The sequence below is a fragment of the Halichoerus grypus genome, chromosome 1, assembly GCF_964656455.1.
Source record: "Halichoerus grypus chromosome 1, mHalGry1.hap1.1, whole genome shotgun sequence".
NCBI classification, from domain to species: Eukaryota; Metazoa; Chordata; class Mammalia; order Carnivora; family Phocidae; genus Halichoerus; species Halichoerus grypus.
This window is the reverse complement of record NC_135712.1, coordinates 104,815,645-104,835,256: the sequence shown is the minus strand read 5'-3', so window position 1 is coordinate 104,835,256 and position 19,612 is coordinate 104,815,645. Positions and strand designations below refer to the sequence as shown.

Sequence of the window (19,612 nt, the reverse complement as noted above, 5' to 3'; positions counted from 1 at the left end):
TGAGTCTGGTACACGCACAACACGCACACTGTCAGCTGCCCTTGCGCAGAAGGGCCCTCCAGGCCTGTGGAGCTAGAGCCCACCCCTAACCACCTGCATTGCAAAACGTGGAGGGAGCCCACCCTCCACCCCCCAAAGTTGCTCTAAGGGGTCTGCTGAAGTGGGAGACTATCAGTCTCCCTGTGGACTGCTTGCCAGGTGGGGTCCTAGGCTTCTGCTGCAATCAGGCTCCCAGGTGTCTCCTTTTGGAGGATACTTTGGTCAGCCAAACCCCACAAATGTGTGTATTTCCTCTGAAGGCAGGGCTGGAGGAATCTGGACTGCCTTGCCAGGGTGGGTCAGCACAGGATGGTTGGGGCACCCTCCAAGAAGAGATACCTGGGAGCCTTGATTGCTGGGAACCCCAGGACCCCATCAGGCAGCCGGTCTACAGCGAGACTGATTGTTACCAGTTTAAATCTACTGCCTCAGAAAGAGTTTCCTAGTGTGGGCTCCCTCCACCCTAAGGCAATGCAGATGGTTGGGGTCCTCCTGGAGCACCAGGGGCCTGGAGTACCCCCTTCAGCCAAAGGCCAGCTGATGAGGTACAGACTATACATGTGTAGGCCATGCGGGTTCGGGTGGCCAGGGACATGGAACAGGGCAACTGTCAGGAGAAGCTGGGTAACAGGAGTAGGCTATTTGGGGTACCTGGAGTCTGCCTAATTCCGAGTCTTACTTTAAACAAATGAGTATATTCCCCCTGAAGGCAGAGCTGGGGGAAAGTGGACTGCCTTGCCAGGATGGGGTCAGGCTGACCGGACAGGAGCTCTTCTAATAAGAGGCACCTGAGAGCCTTGATTGCTGGAGTGCCCAGGGACCCCACTGACAGCTGCTGCAAATGAGGACTGTTAAAGCCTCTGCCTCAGAAAGAATTTCAGGGGTAGGATTTCTTTGCCGAGGAGACTATGCAGGTGGTTCGGACCAGCCAGCTCCACGGGCCTGGAGGGCACCAGCTGCCCTGGGTAGGTAGGCTGATGAGGTGCCTACTACGCATGTGGAAGCTTTGCAGGTCAGGGTAGCCAGGGACCGACAATAAGGCGAGTGTCTGGAGAGGCCAGGTCACAAGATTGACTCCCCCCTGTTGGGGATGCCAGGATCAGCTTAATTCCAAGCCCAACCTATGCACATGTGCATGTATGTTCCACCTGAAGGTACAGCTGGAGGAGTCCGGGACTGCCTTGCCAACATGGCGCCTGGGGTGCTGCCGTGGACCCTCCAGTAAGAGACGCCTGTAAGCCTTGATTACTGGTAAGCCTAGGACCCCCTCAAGCAGCTACTCCAAAAGGGTCCTGACTGTTGACAGTTTATTTTTATTTTTTTATTTTTTTTTAAGATTTTATTTATTTATTTGAGAGAGAGAGAATGAGAGACAGAGAGCATGAGAGGGAGGAGGGTCAGAGGGAGAAGCAGACCCCCTGCCGAGCAGGGAGCCCGATGCGGGACTCGATCCAGGGACTCCAGTATCACGACCTGAGCCGAAGGCAGTCGCTTAACCAACTGAGCCACCCAGGCGTCCCCTGACTGTTGACAGTTTAAAGCTGCTGTCTCACAAAGATTTCTGGGAAGTGGGTTCCCTCCACCTTGGAGACTGGAGGTTTGGGGCCTGACCCAAGCTCTACCAGCCGGGAGGACCCAGGATGCCCTCAGCAGGCTGACAGGGTGTGTATTGCCCATGTGCAGACAGCACAGATTTGGGGAGCCAGGAACCCGGAACAGGCAAGTTTCTGGAGAGACACAGGAGTGGTCTGTTGGGATTCCAAGGCATCTACCTCATTCTAAGCTTAGCTTACACAAATGCAGGTATTCTCCCTTAGGGCAGAGCTGGAGAAATCTGGACTGCCTTGCCAGGGTGGGCCTGCGTGGGATGGTCTGGGTACCCTCCAGTAAGAGACACTGGGGAGCCTTGATTACTGGAGAAGCTGACATCAGGGAGCCATCCTAATGGGGACTGACCATCCCCAGTTTAAAATGGAGCTATAGAAGTATGATCAGATTGTGGGCTTTCTACACCCAGAGGCCGTTCATTCTGGGGCTTGGGGCTCTGCAGAGCTCCATGGCCTGGGTGCCCCCTGCAGCCCGTGGGATGTGATGATTTGAGCATGCACCACCTCGGCAGGCTGACAATGTAGGCAAGGCCAGTTCACAGGAGCGGGCTATTTGGAGTACCTGGCATCTGCCGAATTCCAGGCCTTAACCTACACAAAGGTGCATATTCCCCCTGAAGACAGAACTGGAGGGCCCTGAGCTGCCTTGCCAGGCCTGGGTAGAGAGGGATGGGCATCTACTACATCTACTAACAGATGCCTGGGAACCTTAAAGGGATGGAGAAGCCAGGGACCGATCAGGCATTCAGGCCAGTGAGACTGTCACCAGATTAAAGCTGCAGCCTTGGGAAGATTTACAAGGAGGGGGCACTTGCCACCCTGGAGGCTCTGCAGGTTTTGGAGAACAGCCTGAACCCAAAGGCCAGCTGACAGTGCAGACCGTGCATATGTGGGTGGCCCAGGTCGGGGGAGCCAGAGACCTGAAACAGGGCAGCTATAGGGAGAGGCTGGGTCACAGGAGCAGGCTACTGGGGGTACTTGCATCTAATTCTAAGTGCTAATTTTCACAGATGTGCATATTTCCTCTGAAGGCAGGGCTGGAGGAATCTGGACTGCCTTGCCAGAGTGGGTCAGCACAGGATGGTTGGGGTACCCTCCAAGAAGAGATACCTGGGAGCCTTGATTGCTGGGGAACCCTAGGACCCCATCAGGCAGGTAGACCAAATGGGGACTGACTGTCACCAGTTTAAATCCACCTCAGAAAGATTTTCCTGATGTGGACTCCCTTTACATGAGGCCATGTAGGTGCCTGGGGTTTTTCCAGAGCTCTAGGGGCCTGGACTACAGCAACCTATGACCAGCTGAAGGAAGGTGGACTTCCTTGCCAAGGTGGGGCTGGACCCACTGGTCAGGGTCTCCTCCAATATGAGACACCTGGAAGCCTTGATGACTGGTAAGCTCAGGACCCCCATCAAGTAGCCAGTCCAAATGGGGATGGACTGTCACCAGTTTAAAGCTGCCATCTCAGAAAGATTTTGGGGAGGTGGGCATCTTCTGCCCCGATGGTGATGCTGGTGGTTCAGACTCACCCAAGCTCTGCTGGCCTGGAGAGGACTGTACTGCACATTCTCAAGCTGTTCTGGTCAGGGTAGGCAGGAGCCTGGAACAGGGTAAGTGTCTGAGGAGGCTGGATCATGGGAGTACATTGTTGGGTATCCCAGGCATCTGCCTAATTCCAAGCACTAATCTGCACAAATGTGCATATTCCCCCTGAGGGCAGAGCTGGGGTAATGCGGACTGCCTTGTCAGGGGAGGTGAGGCAGGATGGTCTAGGAACCCTCCCATTGCATCAGGCAGCTAATCCAAATGGGAACTGACTGTTGCCAGTTTAAATCTGTGGCCTCAGACAAATTTTCCCAGAGCGGGCTCCTCCCACCCTTTCAGCTGGTTGGGGTCCTCTGGAACATAGGAGCCTGGACTGCCATCTGCCGCCCAAGGCCTGCTGACAAGGTGGGGACTCGGTGGGGGATGGGTGGGACAGGCAGGTCAGAGTAGCCAGGGACCTGGAATGGGGCGAGTGTTGGGAGAGGCTAGGTCACTGGTGTGGACCATTGTAGGTCCAAGTCATCTGTTTACTTCCAAGCCCTCACCTAACACAAATATGCATGTGGGGGCAAAAGGCAGGTGCCCCCAAATGTGCCATTTCAGCATATTATTTTGGACTAAAGTCACTTAAATAGCCAGTGCAACAATACCACTCTGACCCCTTCGTCTCTAGAAAGTAGGAAATAAAGCTCTCATGTGAAAGGTACCCTCCCTGTACCAGGATGTAAAGATAAATTTTAATTGCCAGATAAGGAATTCAGAGCTAAGAAGGCTGTGTAAATACCTTGTTACTTTTACTAATTTTACTACCCCAGCTCAAATTCTGTTAGAATTTCTTTAAAATTGAAGCTTGCAAATGTAAGTTTTCTTTGTACTGTCAATTCATCACAGATGTATTGTTTCTATGTCTAAAAATGCCTCAAAGCTGCCCGCCCTCGTTGTTTCCCTGATCTCAATTTTAATATCAGGCCTCTCTGTGCACGGAATTAAACTTTGTTTATCTCCTGTTAATCTGTGTCTTGCTGATTTGATTTTTTTTTTTTTTTTAGATTATTCGACAGAGAGAGTACAAGCAGGGGGAGCAGCATACGGAGAGGGAGAAGCAGACTCTCTACTGAGCAGGGAGCCTGATGCGGGGCTCGATCCCAGAACCCCAGGATCATGACCTGAGCCAAAGGTAGACGCTTAGGCAACTGAGCAACCCAGGCACCCCATGTGTCTTGTCAATTTACTTCTTAGATCACCTGGGAGAATCTGGAAGGGCAGAGCGTAATTTTTCCTCCTCAACAGCTGTTAGAGTCGGCAGGATAAACGCTAACTGGCCGGACTGCTGCAGCTGAGAGATGGTGGGACAGCCGACGAAAGCTGACAGAAGGGAAGAAGCCTCACCACCACATCACCTACTGGATCTCTGCCTGCACGGGCTCAATTTAGGTTAGCAGGAGAAAATATTTGTGGAACTAGTTCCTTGGCTTTAAGGACTCTGGTGACGTTGGTAGAGCTCCCGTGGCTTGAGAGGTCCATTTCCATCCAGAGATGGCCACAGTTTTCCTTTATCCTTGTCTTTTGTGTCATTTGTCATAAAAAAAAGAATTACTGTAGAAAAGAACACAGGCATGGGTCCAATCAGCCTGTTGTTTGAGTTGGCCTCACAGACTGGTGAGTTCACAGTCCTCATCATACCTGCATCTGTTTAGACAAACTTTGCTGTGGGTCCTCTATGTAAAAGCTAGAGGAGGTTTATATTTTTGTCTTGTTTCATGTCCTAAGAGCTTTGGTTTGTGACCAGTGAGAATATTCTCTCTGGTCTCCATACTCCAAGGGTTCACTTACCGGGGTGCACCTTGGTGGCCTGTCAAGTCGAGTGGGGTTCTGAGACTCACACTTACAAGCAGTACTCTCATTGTCCGCCCATGCCAGCTCACAAGGGAGTGTGTTCTAGGAGGTCCCAGCCCATAAGGGACCTTTGTCATCATAACCTCCATTAGTGCTGGAAAAATCTCATTACAGTAGTGTCTGCCCCATGTCACACATTAGTGGGTCTATGACTACAGATGTCTCACATTTTTGTAGGAGACCAAAGGTACTGTTTTCTCTACATTATCTTTACTGTCTGTGCAATGGAGGCCTTTGCTGTCTTAGACTTTTTGGAAGTAAAATTTTGGGTCATGGGGGATGCATCGTCTATGCTTTCCAAGGATGCCTCTTGGGTCCATGGTCTAAGCCTGGAAAGTTGCCTCTGTGTCTTCCCATAAAAGTGCTTATTGATTTGAGTTACTATTGAGATTAATAAGATCCTATTCATCATTGCCAGATGATGGATCCTTTACATTGGCTATATTTGAAAGAAAAAAAATTCTTTATAGGAAGTTTTCAGTTGTCTTATGGCTAGCTTTTGGGACCCTGTTGAAGATACGAAAAACAAAAACAAAAACAAAAATTAGACTGAAGACAAAAACTAATGTTTATATCCAATGTAAATTTCCCTTCTCAAAATCTGGCTCCATTTGCCTATTTTAATTTCCCTTTCCCAACAAGCTGTACAGAGAGCACACTGACCTAATCTCTAAGTTCAAAGTATGTAGGTTATTCATGTAAATGCCAAAAGGCAAGAAATAAATTTAACAAAAGCACCCAAGACTGGCAGCAAGGCTTGCTTTGCTCCTACTTTCAAGGGCTCTGTAAATTTTTTTCTTACTTACGTAGAGCCACGCGTAAGTGAAATCTCATGGTATTAGTCTTCCACTGTGAGATTTGCTTCTCTTAGCAGAATAGCCTCTTGACCAATCATGTCGTCATTAATGGCAAGGTCTTATTCTCTCTTGTGGCAGAGTAATATTCCATGTAATATATACCACAGCTTCCTATCTATTCCTCTATTGATGGATACAGAAATTGCTTCCATATCTTGGATATTGCAAAAGAAAATGAAGTGATAAACTTAAGAGTGCGTATATCTTCTTGAAGTAGTGGTTTTCCATTCCTCTGACTAAATACCCAGGAGTGGAATCACTGGATCCTGGGGTATGTACTTTTTCACTTTGTGCAGAATTGCCATGGTCTTTTCCCCTGCAGTTGCACCAATTTACATACCTGCCAGGAGAGAACAAGGGTCCCCTTGTGGATATCCTTGCAAACACTTTCTATTTGTTGTGTGTTTGATCCTATACAGTGTGCTTGGTGTGAGATGGTATTTCATGGGGTTTCCTAGTGGGTCTTCTTGATGATATCTGATGTTGAAGATCTCTTCCTAGGTCTGTTGGCTAGCTGAATCTCTCCCTTGCGGGGCGGGAAAAAAAAAAATACTATGCCCAATTATTCACAAAGTATTTGGGTTTTTTTGGTGTTGAGTTGTACTAGCATGTTATACAGTTTGGATATTAACCCCCTATGGCATGTATCAGTTGCAAAGCACTTCTGCCATTCAACAGGGTGTCTTTCATTTCATTGATGTTTCCCTTTGTTGGGCAAAAGCTTTTCATGCCAGTGTGCTCGCATTAGTTTATGTTTGCTTTGGTTTCTCTTGCCTGGGGAGACCTATCTAGAAAACTATTGCTCTGGCTGTGTGCAAGAGATTACTGCCTACTTCTACTTGAGCAAGTTTGATGGTTTCCAGGGTCACCTTCGGGTCTCCTTTGCATTTTGGGTTTGTTCTTGCACATGGTGTAAGAACATTGTCCACTGTCCTTTTGTGTGAAGCTGTCCAGTTGCCCCAGCACCACATAATGAACATGCTGTCTTTTCCCCCTTGTCTATTCTTGTCAATTATGCCCTAGACTAATGAACAATATAATGGTGGGTTTATTTCTGGGCTCTTTAGGTGGTTCCAGGTATCCATGTGTCCACTTGTTTGTGCCAGGACCATACTCTTCTGGTTATGTACAGATTTTTAGTATATCAGGAAATCAGGGACTGTGATAACTCCCACTCTTCTTCCTCAAGATTGCTTTGGCTCTTTGGGGTCTTTGGTAATTTCATACTCATTTTAGGATTATTTATCTAGTTCTGTGGAAAACATGATTATTCTTTTAATAGGGATCACGTTAAATCTTTCGATCGCTTTGGGTAGAGAAGACATTTTGACACTATTGATTCTTCCACCATGGGTGTTCTATCTCTCTCCATTGATTTGTGCTATCTTCAATTTCTTTCATCTGTGTTTTATGGTTTTCAGAGTAGAGTTCTTTCACTTTCTTGGTTATATTTCTGCCTTTTTTGTGTTTTTGGTTTTTTGGGTTAATGTAAATGGGATTGTTTTCTTTCTCTTTTTCCTACCTCCTTATTCTTGTGTAGAAATGCAATGAATTTATGTGTATTAATTTTGTGTTCTATATCTTTATTGAATTCATTTATCAGTTTAAAGAGTTCTTTGGTGAAGTCTTTAGATTTTCTGTATATAATATCATGTCTTTTTAAATATGACTTTTCTCATTTTTACTTTCTATGTCTTTTATTTCTTTTTCTTGTCTGATTGCCATTGCCAGAACTTCCAGCAATCTGTTGAGAAAAAAATTAATGAGTGTGAACATCTTTGTCTATTTCTGATTATTTCAGTTCTTTTCTACTGAGGGCAATATCATGTGTGGTTTTGCATATGTTTCCTTCAGTATGGTGAGGTATGTTTCTTCTAAATTTAGTTTAGAGTTTTTATCATGAACAAGTGTTGAATTTTGTTAAATGTTTTTTTTTTGCGGGGTGCCTGGGTGGCTCAGTTGGTTAGGCGACTGCCTTCGGCTCAGGTCATGATCCCAGGGTCCTGGGATCGAGCCCCACATCAGGCTCCCTGCTCAGTGGAGAGCCTGCTTCTCCCTCTCCCACTCCCCCTGCTTGTGTTCCCTCTCTCACTGTCTCTCTCTCTCTCTCTATTAAATAAGTAAATAAATAAAATCTTTAAAAAAATAGGGGTTTTTTTTTGCATCAGTTGTAGTGATCCTGTACATTTTATCCTTCCCGTTTTATGTTTTGTATCACACTGAATGATTTGCAATATTGTACTCTCTTTGCATCCCTTTAATAAATCCTCCTGTTTTTTTAATGGTTCTTTCAGTGTATTGTCGAGTTTGTTTTGGTGAGGATTTTTCCATCTATGTTCATCAGGGATATTCGTCTGAAGTTTTCTGTTTCTGTAGTATAGAAATAGAAAACTTTGTGTGTTTTTTTGTCTTTATAGACAAAATTTTGGTCTAATTTTGGTCAAGGTGATTTTGATCTCTAGAGTGAATCTGGAAGTTGTCCTTTGGCTTCTATGTTATATACTGATTTAAAAGTTAGGTATTAATCTTTTTTTTTAAAGATTTTATTTATTTATCTGACAGAGAGAGAGCACACCAGAAGGCAGAGGGAGAGGGAGAAGCAGGCTCCCCACTGAGCAGAGAGCCCGACACGGGGCTCAATCCCAGGACCCCAGGCTCATGACCTGAGCCGAAGGCAGATGCTTAACGGACTCAGCTACCTAGGTGCCCAGGTATGAATCATTTTTAATTTAATGGGTTTTTGTTTATTTGTTTGTTTGTTTTTACAGTAATTTTATTTTTTAATTTATTTTTTACATCATTAGTTTTTGATATAATGTTCAGTGATTCCTTAGTTGTGTATTGTTATACACACCCAGTGTTTTTATTAACATTTGGTTAACATTAATGTTAAATTAGCTTCAAGTGAGCAACATAGTGATGTAACAGCTCTTGACATTACACAGTGCTCACAAGTGCATCTCATCTGTCATCACAGAATGCTATTTCAGTACCATTGACTATATTGCCTCTGCTATACTTTAGTTGTCATGACTTTTTATATCATAATGGAAGTTTTTACCTCACATTTTCTTCACCCATTGTTCCCTTCTCACTCTCCTCATCCCAGTCCACCACCAGTTTGTTCTTTGTGTTTATGGGTTTCCTTCTGTTTGTTTGCTTTCTTGTCCATTTGTTTTGATGTTGAGATTCCACATATAAGTAAAACCACATGGTATTAATCTTTGTCTGATTTATTTCACTTAGCATCATACCCATCCATGGGTCACAAATGGGGCATTCTCATTCTCTCTATGGCTGAGTTATATTCCTGTGTGTGTGTGTATATACATATATATATACACACACATACATAAAACATCTTTCTCATCCATTTATCTATGGATGGACACTTACGTCACCTCCATATGTTAGCTATTGTAAACAATGTGGCAATAAACATAGACATTCCTATATCTTTTTGAATGTGTGTTTTTGTTTTCTTTGTGTAAATACTTAGGAGTGGAGTTGCTAAAACATGGTATTTCTCTTTTTAATGCTTTTGGGGAACCACCATACATTTTTCACGGAGTTTCATAATGTACACTCCCATTAAATGTGCATGAGGCTTCCCTTTTTACACATCCTGGCCGGCACTTGTTATTGCTTTTTGATCCCAGCTAGTGTGACTGATGTGTGATTATACCTGATTTTAGTTTCATTTTGCATTTCCTTGATGATTAGTGATGTTGAGCATCTTTGCATGTTTCTGTTGGCCAGTTGGATGAGTTCTTTGGAATAAAGCCTGTTTAGGTCTTCTGCCCATTTTTTAATTGGAGTGTTTGGTTTTTTGTGTTGAGTTGTATAATTTCTTTACAGATTTTGAATATTAAGCTTCTCTGATATATCATTTGCAAATATGTTTTGCCATTCAGTAGGTTGCCTTTTGTATTGTTGATGGTATCATTTGCTGTGTAAAAGATTTTTTTTTTTTAAGCATACTCCCAGTTTTTTTTTTTTCTTTTGTTTCTTTTGCCTAAAGAGACATACGTAGAAAAATGTTGCTAAGGCCAATGGCCACGGATTACTATGTATGTTTTCTTTTAGGAGTTTAATGACTCCAGGTCCATTTTGTGCTTATATTTGTTAATGATATAAAAAATGGTTCCATTTGATTCTTTTGCATTTGGCTGTCTAGTCTTCCTTGCACAATTTATTGAGGAGACTGTCTTTTTCCCATTGACTATTCATGCCTCCTTTGTTGCAGGTTACTTGATCATATAGTTGTGGGTTTACTTCTGTGCTTCCTCTCCTGTTCCATTGTTCTATGTGTCTGTGTTCCTGTACCACACTCTTTTGATGGCTATACATTTGTCATACATTATGAAATCAGTGATTGTGTTACCTCCAGCTTTGTTTTGCTTAAGATTGCTTTGGCTCTTCAGAGTGTTTTGCAATTTCCATACACATTTGTAATTCATTTATTCCAGTTCTTTGAAAAATACTATTGTATTTTGATAGAGTTGCATTGAATCTGTAGTTTGCTTTTTGTAGTGCGGAATTTTAAAATTATTTGTACTTGTCAACTATGGGCATGTTATATATATATATATATATATATATCTCCATTAGTTGTGTTCTCTTGAATTTCTTTCATCCGTGTTTTATAGTTTCAGAGTAGAAACCTTTGTGGTTAAGTTCGTTTCTAGGTCTTTTTGTCTTTTTGGTGCAATTGTAATTTTTGTGTGTATGCAATTTCTGTTTCCCCTACTTTGTTCTCAGTGTATTTTGAAACAACCAATTTATGTATATTAATTTTGTATCCTTTAACTTATGCATTTGTTCATTCTCATGGTTTTTTGGGTGGAGTCTTTGGTGATATATATATATATATATATATATATATATAAATTGTGTCTCCTGCAAATATGACAACTTCTTTCTTACAAGTCTGGATTTTTTTTTTTTTAATTTATTGTATGATTGCTGTGGGTAAGAGTTCCAGTACTCTACTGAATTAAAGTGGTGAATGTGGATATACTTGTCTTATTTCTGATTATAAAGAAGAAGCTTTCAGTTTTTCTTCATTTAGTATTATGTTTAGTTGTGTGTTTTTCTTATATGACCTTTTTTATGTTATGTTTCTCTATACCCATTTTTTTGAGAATTTTTTATCTTGAGCAAATGTTGAATTTTGTCAAAGATTTTTGTGCATCTTGGGAGATGATCATATAGTTTTTATCCTTGCTTTTGTGTTAATGTGTTGTTTTAGATTGTTTGATTTGGAATATTGAATCTTTTTGTGTCCTGGTAATATATATCATTTGATCATGGTGAATCATTTCTTTAATATAATTTTGAATTCAGTTTGGTAATAATATTTGTTTGGTAATATATTTACATCTGTGGTCATTAGGGGTATTGGCCTGAAGTTCTGTTTTTCTACAGTGTGTTTGTCTTGTTTAGGTATTAGGGCAATGCTCACCTTGCAGAATGAATTTAAAACTTTGCTTCCTCTTCTGTTTTTGTTTCTTTTTTAATATATATATATTTTACTAGCTTGATGAAAGCATGTATTAACTCTTCTTCAGATGTTGGGAAAATTCACCTGTGAAGTCATCTGTCCTGGACTTTTGCTTCTGGGAGTTTTTTTGTTTTTTTGTTTTTTTCTCTACTGATTGTATTTCCTTTTTTGTAATTTGTTAAATTTTCTATTTCTTTCTAATTCAGTTTTAGAAGATTGTGTGTTTATAGGTGTTTATTTCTTCTAAGTTGTCAATATTGTTGGGATTTAATTTTTCATATTTTCTTACAATCCTTTTTGTCTCTGTGTTGTCTGATGTTATTCCTTCCTTCCTTCCTTGGTGATTCTTGCTAAAGATTTATCAATTTTATCTTTTCTAAAAGCTCCCCTTTTTAATCAGACTTTTTTTTTTTTAGTATCTTTTTGTTTCTGCTCCAATCTCTATTATTTTCTTTTTTCCACTAACTTTGGGACTTTTTGTTTTTCTTTTTCTAGTTCCATTAGGTGTATGGTTCAATTGTTTGAGATTTTTTTGTTTCTTGAGGTAGGCTTATGTTGCTATTACCTTTCCTCTTAGAATTACTTTAGCTGTCTTGAAAATATTTGTATCATTTTGTTTCCATTTCCATTAGTCTCCATGTAATTTTTAATTTCTTCTTTTGATTTCTTCATTGACCATTTCTTTTTTTTTTTTAGTATCATGTTTAACCTACATGTGCTTGTATTTTATGCAGTTGTTTTGTAATTGGTTCTAGTCATATTGCTGTGACCAAAAAAGATGTTCGATAGGATTTCAGTCTTCTTAAATTTTTTGAGGCTTGTTTTGTGGCCTAATATGTCATCTATGCAGGGGAATGTACCATGTGCACTTGAAAAAAATGTGTAATTTGTTATTTTGGGATGGAATGTTCTGAATATACCTATTAGGTCTTTCTAGTATAATGTGTTTTTCCAAGCCACTATTGGCTTAATTTTCTGTTGGATTTTCTGTCTGGATGATCTGTCCTTTGTTGAGTATTAAAGTCCCCTACTGTTATTATATTACTGTCAGATTCTCCCTTTATGCCTCTTAATATGGCTTTAAGTTTTTAGGTGCTTCTGTGTTGGGTACATATATATTTATAATTTTTATGTTCCCTTGTTTTATTGATCATTTTATCATTATGCAATGCCCTTCTTTCTCTTTTGCTACCGTCTTTGTTTTAATGTCTATTTTGTCCAATAAAGTATTTATCTAGTATTTTTACCCTAGATTTTTTTCCCTTCCATTTGCATGAAATATTGTTTTCCATGCCTTTACTTTCAGACTATATGTGTTTTCAGGTTTGAAGTGAGTCCCTTGGAGACAGCATATAAATGGGTCTTGTTTTTTTAGCCAGTTACCCTATTTCTTTTGATTGGAACATTTAGTTCATTTACTTTTAATGTAATTATGGATAGGTATGTACTTATTACCATTTTGGTGATTATTTTCTGAATTGTTTCTGTAGTTCTTTTCGTTCTTTTTCTTGCTCTCCTTTTTGTGGTTTGATGGCTTTAGTGTTATGCTTTGATTCCTTTTTATTTTTTTGTGTATCTATTATAGGCTTTTGATTTGTGGTTACCATAAATAACATTGCATGTATATAGCAGTCTATATTAAGTTGATGTTGCTTAAGTTCAAACACGAACTAAAAGCACTAAATTTTTACTACCCCCCTCAACATTTCATGTAAATGAGGTCATATTTTACATCCTTTTATTTTGTGTATCCCTTGTCTAATTTTACTACATGTAATTGATTTTACTACTTTTGTGTTTTAACCTCCACACTGGCTTTATAAGTGATTAATCAACCACCTTTACTATATGTTTTTTTTTTTTTACTAGAGATTTTTTTTTCTTTCATAATTCTCATTCTCATTCTTCAATAATTCCTTTTAACATTTCTTATAAGTCTTGTTTGGTGGTGAACGCCTTTCTCAAACTTTTGTTTGAGAAACGCCTCATCTCTCCTTCAATTCTGAATCATAACCTTGCTGGATAGAGTATTCTTAGTTGTAGTTTTTTTTTTTTTTTTTTTTTTTTTTTTGTTGTTGTTGTTGTTTTCCTTTCAGCACTTTGAATATATCATGCCACTTCTTCCTGGCCTACAAAGTTTCTGCTGAAAAATCCATTCTTCTGCATCTTCTAATCTGTGGTTGATTCCCTCTAGTTTAAATTTTATTTCATTTATTCTTTAGCTCTAACTGGTCCTTTTAAAATATTTTTTATCTCTTTGTTGAAGTTCTCAGAGTTCTTCCACTCTTTTCTCAACTCCAGTGAGTATCTTTATGACCATGACTTTAATCTCTTTGTCAGGCATATTGCTTATATCCATTTTGTTTTGCTCTTTTTCTGTAGTATTGTTTGGTTCTTTCATTTAGTCTTTGTTTCCTCATTTCTCTCTGTGTTTGTTTTTATGTATTAGGTAGAGCAGCTATGTCTCCTGGTCTTGACAGTGATGACCTTGTGTAGAAGAGGTTCTGTAGTACCCTGTAGTGCAGTTCCCCTGGTCACCAGAATCAGGTGCCCCAGGGGCATTCCCTGTGCGGACTGCCTGCACCCTTCTGTGTGGCTGTGCTGTGATTGCTGTGGACATGCTAGTGGGTGGGGCTTGTCTTCAGCCCAGCTAGCTGTACTGACCCAATGTACTTACTCCCGGTGCTATGGGCAGGGTTTGCTCCCTGTGCTGATGAGAGGCCTAACTGCAGCCACTGTGGAATCTGTCTGGTGGGGCTGGTGCTCAGCCTGTCTGTAATTAGCCTCTACAAGAGCTGCAAGTAGAGCAATGGCAGGGCTTCATCCCTGCACAGCCAACAAGGAGGCCCAGCTGTTGGAACTGCAAGTGTGCTGGTGTGTGGGGTTATCTCTTCTGCCTCAGAGCAGAAATCCCTTTGGAGGGGCCCTGGTTCCAGCCAGGGCTACCTGCCAGGTATGGCCTGGCAGGAGCTGATTTGGAGAGGTGTATTTTCTAGGGCCTCATAGAATGTTTAGATGAGCCTTTCAATTGGTTGATGTATGTTCTCAGACAATAGGAACTCCATAGTGTAAAGCCCAGTCAGGTAAAACTTGGGGTTCTGTGGTGTTTCAGGCCACAGTGATGCTGCTGCAAACTCTCTTGAGTATAGGCACTCTAGTTTATATTTAGAGTCCTCATTAGCTGGTGCCCATGTTTAAACATTCTGACAGCATTTTTCAAATAAAGGCTGCGTCTTGAGTCTCTATCTAAATTCCCTGCTCTTCCTCTTTATTTCATAACTGTGTCTTAATATTATCCCCATAGATGGTATGTGCTGTGGCCAATATTCAAACAGTCCTATCAGTTTGAGCTGCTGTTTTTGTGGTAGGAGTTGATATGCAATCTATATTGTTTATGACTGGGTGTGGTATTTTTATGCCTTCAGAGAACCAAATTTTGCCTAGGACTTTTACTGTAGCGTGGGGTCTTTGGATCTCACCTGGGTCAAGTTTTCATTTTCTGAGTGTAAGGAATTCAGTTAACTCTTTTTTACTAGTCTGTTTTTCCTAGTTATCACCATAAATAAGGATGTCCTCAATATATAGGAGATACTGGGTTTTGTGTGTGTTTTCATCAAAGGTCTGGATGTCTTGTGTTGGAAGGTTGTGGGCCATTACTGGGCTGCTAAGGTAACCTTGTGGTAGCCCAGCAAACTGATCTCCTCTGCCTTCCCATGGAAATGCAATCATGGGTTGGCTCTCCTCATCAATTGGAATAGCAAAGAACATGTCACATAAGTCTCTCACTGTGTTATAAAGTCTGGATCCAGTGGTGATATTGGTTATGATAGTGCCTATATCCCAGAGTGCTCCCTCATTTTGGGGAGAGTGTTTCAATTCCTGTAATCTACTGTAAAATGATATGGCCTGTCTGGCTTTTTAACAGTCCAGATTGAGCTATTATGTAATGAAATAGTAGGCACATTAATTTGTTCCTCTAGGAGTTCCTGAAGGTTTTCCTCATTTTGAGTATGTTCTATTACATCCATGCCAGGAATGTTTTCTGTACTGGGAAACTATAAGGCACTTAACCTCAGTGGGTGGTCTATCATCTCTTGTTAGGAATCTCCATATCCATGTCCCTGGGGATAATTTTCCTCCTACCCTTCCATTAGTCCTTTGTTGTTGTTAAGTTTTTTGTAGATTCGTGGGCTAGCCTCGTATCATTGTTATGAACCCTATATCTAGCAACATGGTAGTGTATGTCATATTCTTATTTACCAAGGTGTGTCTACTGATATGGCCAGCACAAACTATGCACCACTGTCTCCAGTATGGGCCAGGAGGGCTCAGCGGTGTGCTCTACTTCAGCTATCAGTGACTTGTCTAGTAATGGATTAGGTTTTATAAAGGGGTTGGTATTGACAGTAAATGGGTTAATGGGTCTATGCGTTTATTTTCTGTAGGTCTATTTACTCTAAAACATTGGTTGTTTCCATTTCTCTGCCACTGTTAGGGTTTTTGGGGTGTCTATTTGGGTTTCTGTCTTTATAATTTTGTGAAAGTGGGGAGGTCTCAGTGGTTTATGTGGCCAAAAGGGCCTTGGAGATTTAGGTCTCTATGGTCTATTTTGATGAGGTCTATTTATATTAGGTGTAGGCCTGTTTTGTCTCTATACATGCGTGTTAAAGAAAAAGCTTTTATCTTGACTTAGGTCCTCAACTGTTCTTATCAAGTCATTCAGTTCTCCAGTGTTTCTGGTCCCTGCATATACTATAAATAATGCTTTCTTGTCTGTGGGGGTTCAGCTTTTAGGATGACTTTTAAATTTGTTCTGGAGCAATGAGGGTGTCTGTCCTCTATTATAAATCATAGTCAAAGGCCTATTTCATTATTGTCTTAGCTTCCCATGCTGTTTTCCAAAGAGATGTTTGGAAGAATAATATCTTACATATAGGCCATCTTAATCTTTAGGTGGCTGCTACCCAGCCAAATCAAATTCCTTGTAAACTAGTAGTATCTTCTCCAAATGCTTGAAGGTTTTGATTAAATTTACCATCAGTACTAATGGGCCCAAGTTGCACAATCTCTGCTCCTGTAAGGATCAGGTTTCGTCTTCTTTTGGGCCCTTTCATAGCCACTGGATTTCTGGGTCCAGATCCGTTTGTTGGAATTAGGTTTTAGTTTTTGTCATTTCTTACCTGTTACAATCTCTCCCTTCAGTCACTCTGATTGGTTTCATAGTATCATTTGTTGTCGTTTTGCCTATTTTCCTGGGCCTAGCCTCTAGTAAGTTAGTTACCAGGGTGAAAGGGTTCAAATATTCATTGTCCTTAAGGTGTGGATTGGTGCTTTTAGGAACAAAGGACCTGGGTTTCTTCCTTCTCTGGAGATTACTTTTGTTGCTAGTACTTTTCTGTCTATTGGCATGTTACTTCGTGCTTCTAGGAAGTGCACTGAAAAAAAATTTTTATTGCTTTTTTAAAATACAGGCTGTAACTCACTGCATTGGGTGATCAGGCCAACATCTGGAGTTTCCTTAATTATAAGTTTTGTCTGGACTAAGTCTTCCATAGGTCTCCAGGGATCCTCAGAAGATAATTTATAATCCATCATACCCCTAAACCACCTCTTGGGCAATTTCGGTAGGGTTAGTGAGTGAGGCCCATTTGCTACTGCCCTCCTATATTTCTGTTTAGTGATCAAGAACATATTTTATCATAGAGAGACCTCATAGAGCATTCCAAGTGGTTTATAGTATGGTAAAGCAGTATTAGTTGTTATGGCGGTGTTAGTATCCAAACTGTAACGGTTCCATAAATTGTGTCTATTCAAAGGCTGTTTGTAATTTCAGTAGAATGCCATAGGTGGTAAACAGTGTATTAAGTTTGTCAGTCCCGTTTGGGCTGTACCATATTTTGGTCAATTATATATTTAGTGTAATTTGTCAACCTGTATTTCAAATTTGGCACAGAGTACCCACCAGTGTTAATTATTATTTGAGGGAGTGGGTTGCCATTTCTGTTGTTTTGTTTTGGTAGGCTAATAATGCTCAGAGACTGAGTTTGTCTTTGCCAACAATTTATTTAACAGAGGTTCACTGTGGAATTTCACAAGCTAAACACATACAAGATAATGTCTTTCAATAAAGCCAATGAGGAAATTACAGACTCCAAACCAATGACAGATGAATCAAACTATTGTTCCAGGCAAGGGGAGATGAAAGGAATAAAGTCCAAATTTAGTTGAGATGTACCTTTATAGGAGATGGTACTTGGGAGAGGTGGCTTTGCCAACTGCGGCTGACGTCCAGCGGCCAAGGGAAAAGTAGAAGTCCTGGTAGCTAGCGCACGGTGCTGACGGTGATGGGCGAGGGGCTGGCTGACAACACAGCTGGCGAATCTCTCCCCTCAGTCACTCTGATTGGTTTCATAGTATCATTTGTTGTCCTTTTGTCTATTTTCCTGGGCCTAGCAAGAGCTGTTGCAAGAGCTAATTTTCCCAAGGTCTTCACAGAGCTATTTTAGATCGGCAAAGCGAAGCCTTGCCCAGACTGAACACTCTGGATGAGTCCTCACACACTGTCAGTATTTACAGTCTACACGTCTCCTTGCCATAGTTGCTTCTCCAAATATGAAGGGGGCCCCTCAGCAGCTGAGCTACTCGTTGTTGTCAGAATGGATGAGATGATTCCTGACCAGCTTACTTCATTCTTAGATGAAAATAACTCTACTTCGAAAAACATTGTTTTCCTTTTTCATAAAACCAGTACACTTAAAATTAGATCAAACTAATACACAACACAGGCAAACTTGGAGGGATCTGGACTGTCCTCCCAGGACGGGTCTAGTCTGGCTGGCCAGGGTATCCTTCACTAAGAGACACCTGGGAGTCTTGATTGCTGGGAAGGCCAGGACCCCACTGGCACCCAGTCCAAATGGGACTGCCACCAGTGTAAAGTTGCTGCTGCAGAAAGATTTTTAGGAGGTTTCCTTTGCTCTGGAGGCTATGCAAGTGGTTGGGGACTAGCCTAGCTCTACAGCCCGGGAGCACCTTGGCTCCCCCAGCCTGGCTGAGCAGCTGTGTACGGGGCATGTACCAGTCATGCGTGTCCAGGAAGCCAGGGACCTGGAACTGGACAGTGTCAGGAGAATACAGGTCTCTAGAGTGGGTTCTTAGGGGTCCATAGCCTCTGCCTAATTCCAAGCCCTTACTTAAACATATGAGCATAATAACCTTGAAGGCATCACTGAAGAAAACTGGATTTCTAGACCAGAGCCAGTAATCAAGGCTCCCAGGTGTTTCTTATTAGAGGATGTCCCATCAGTCCACCAGGCCCCACCCTGGTAAGGCAGTCCAGTTTCTTCTATCTCTGACATACACATTTATGTATGTTAAATCTTGAATTGAAGTGGAATCCTTGTACCCCTAAGGGCCTGTTCCTGTGCTCCAGCCTCTCTTGACACTTGTGCTTTAACAGGTCTCTGGCTACCCTGAGCTTTACACCCAGCATATGCACCCTTTCAGATGCCCTTAGGCAGCCAAGGACCTCCAGGCTCTTAAGCTCAGGTTGTTTGAAACCACCTGCATAGACTCCAAGGCAGTGAGAACTCACCACCCCCCCAAAAATCTTTCTGAAGCAACATTTTTAAACAGGTGACAGTCCCCATTTGGACAGGCTGCCTGATGGGGTCCCAGGATTACCAGTATTGAAGGCTCTGAGGTGTCTCTTAGTGGAGAATGTCTAGGCCAATACCCCCCCGCCCCCCAGCCCAGTCATAGCAAGGCAGTCCGTATTCCTGCAGCTTTACCTTCAGGAAGGTTATGCACATTTGTGTAGGTTAGGGCTTGGAATTAGAGGAGTTATACCCCCAAAAGCCCACTCCTGTGACCTGGGCTACTGCAACATTTGCTCTGTAGTAGGTCCCTGGTCTCCTTGATCTGCATGGCCAATGCACCTGCAGTACATGCCAGTCAGCTGGTCTTGGGCAGCTGCGCCCTCCAGGGCTTGGGAGCCTAGGCCAACCCCATAAGCCTGCATAGCCTCCAGGGTGGGATGCCAGCCCCTTGAAAATCTTTCTGAGCCAGCTTTAAACTGGTGACAGTCAATCCCCATTTAGTCTAGCTGCCTGACAGAGTCCCAGGTTTACCAGTATAGGGGCCCAGGGATGGCTGCTCCCCAAATT

The 19,612-nt window shown here is 41.9% G+C and overlaps 1 long non-coding RNA gene across 6 annotated transcripts in view; it reads left to right on the top strand.

Moving 5' to 3' along the window:
- LOC118554664 (uncharacterized) overlaps nt 1–19,612 on the top strand; it is a 50,117-nt gene that overhangs the window by 16,628 nt on the left and 13,877 nt on the right. For 3 of the 6 annotated variants that reach the window (XR_013446765.1, XR_013446762.1, XR_013446760.1), the window contains 4 exons: nt 1,194–1,290; nt 4,241–4,368; nt 4,482–4,625; nt 8,507–8,655. This is a non-coding gene — a long non-coding RNA (uncharacterized LOC118554664). The remainder of the gene's footprint in view (nt 1–1,193; nt 1,291–4,240; nt 4,369–4,481; nt 4,626–8,506; nt 8,656–19,612) is intronic. The other 3 variants (XR_013446768.1, XR_013446766.1, XR_013446767.1) reach the window with 2 other exon arrangements.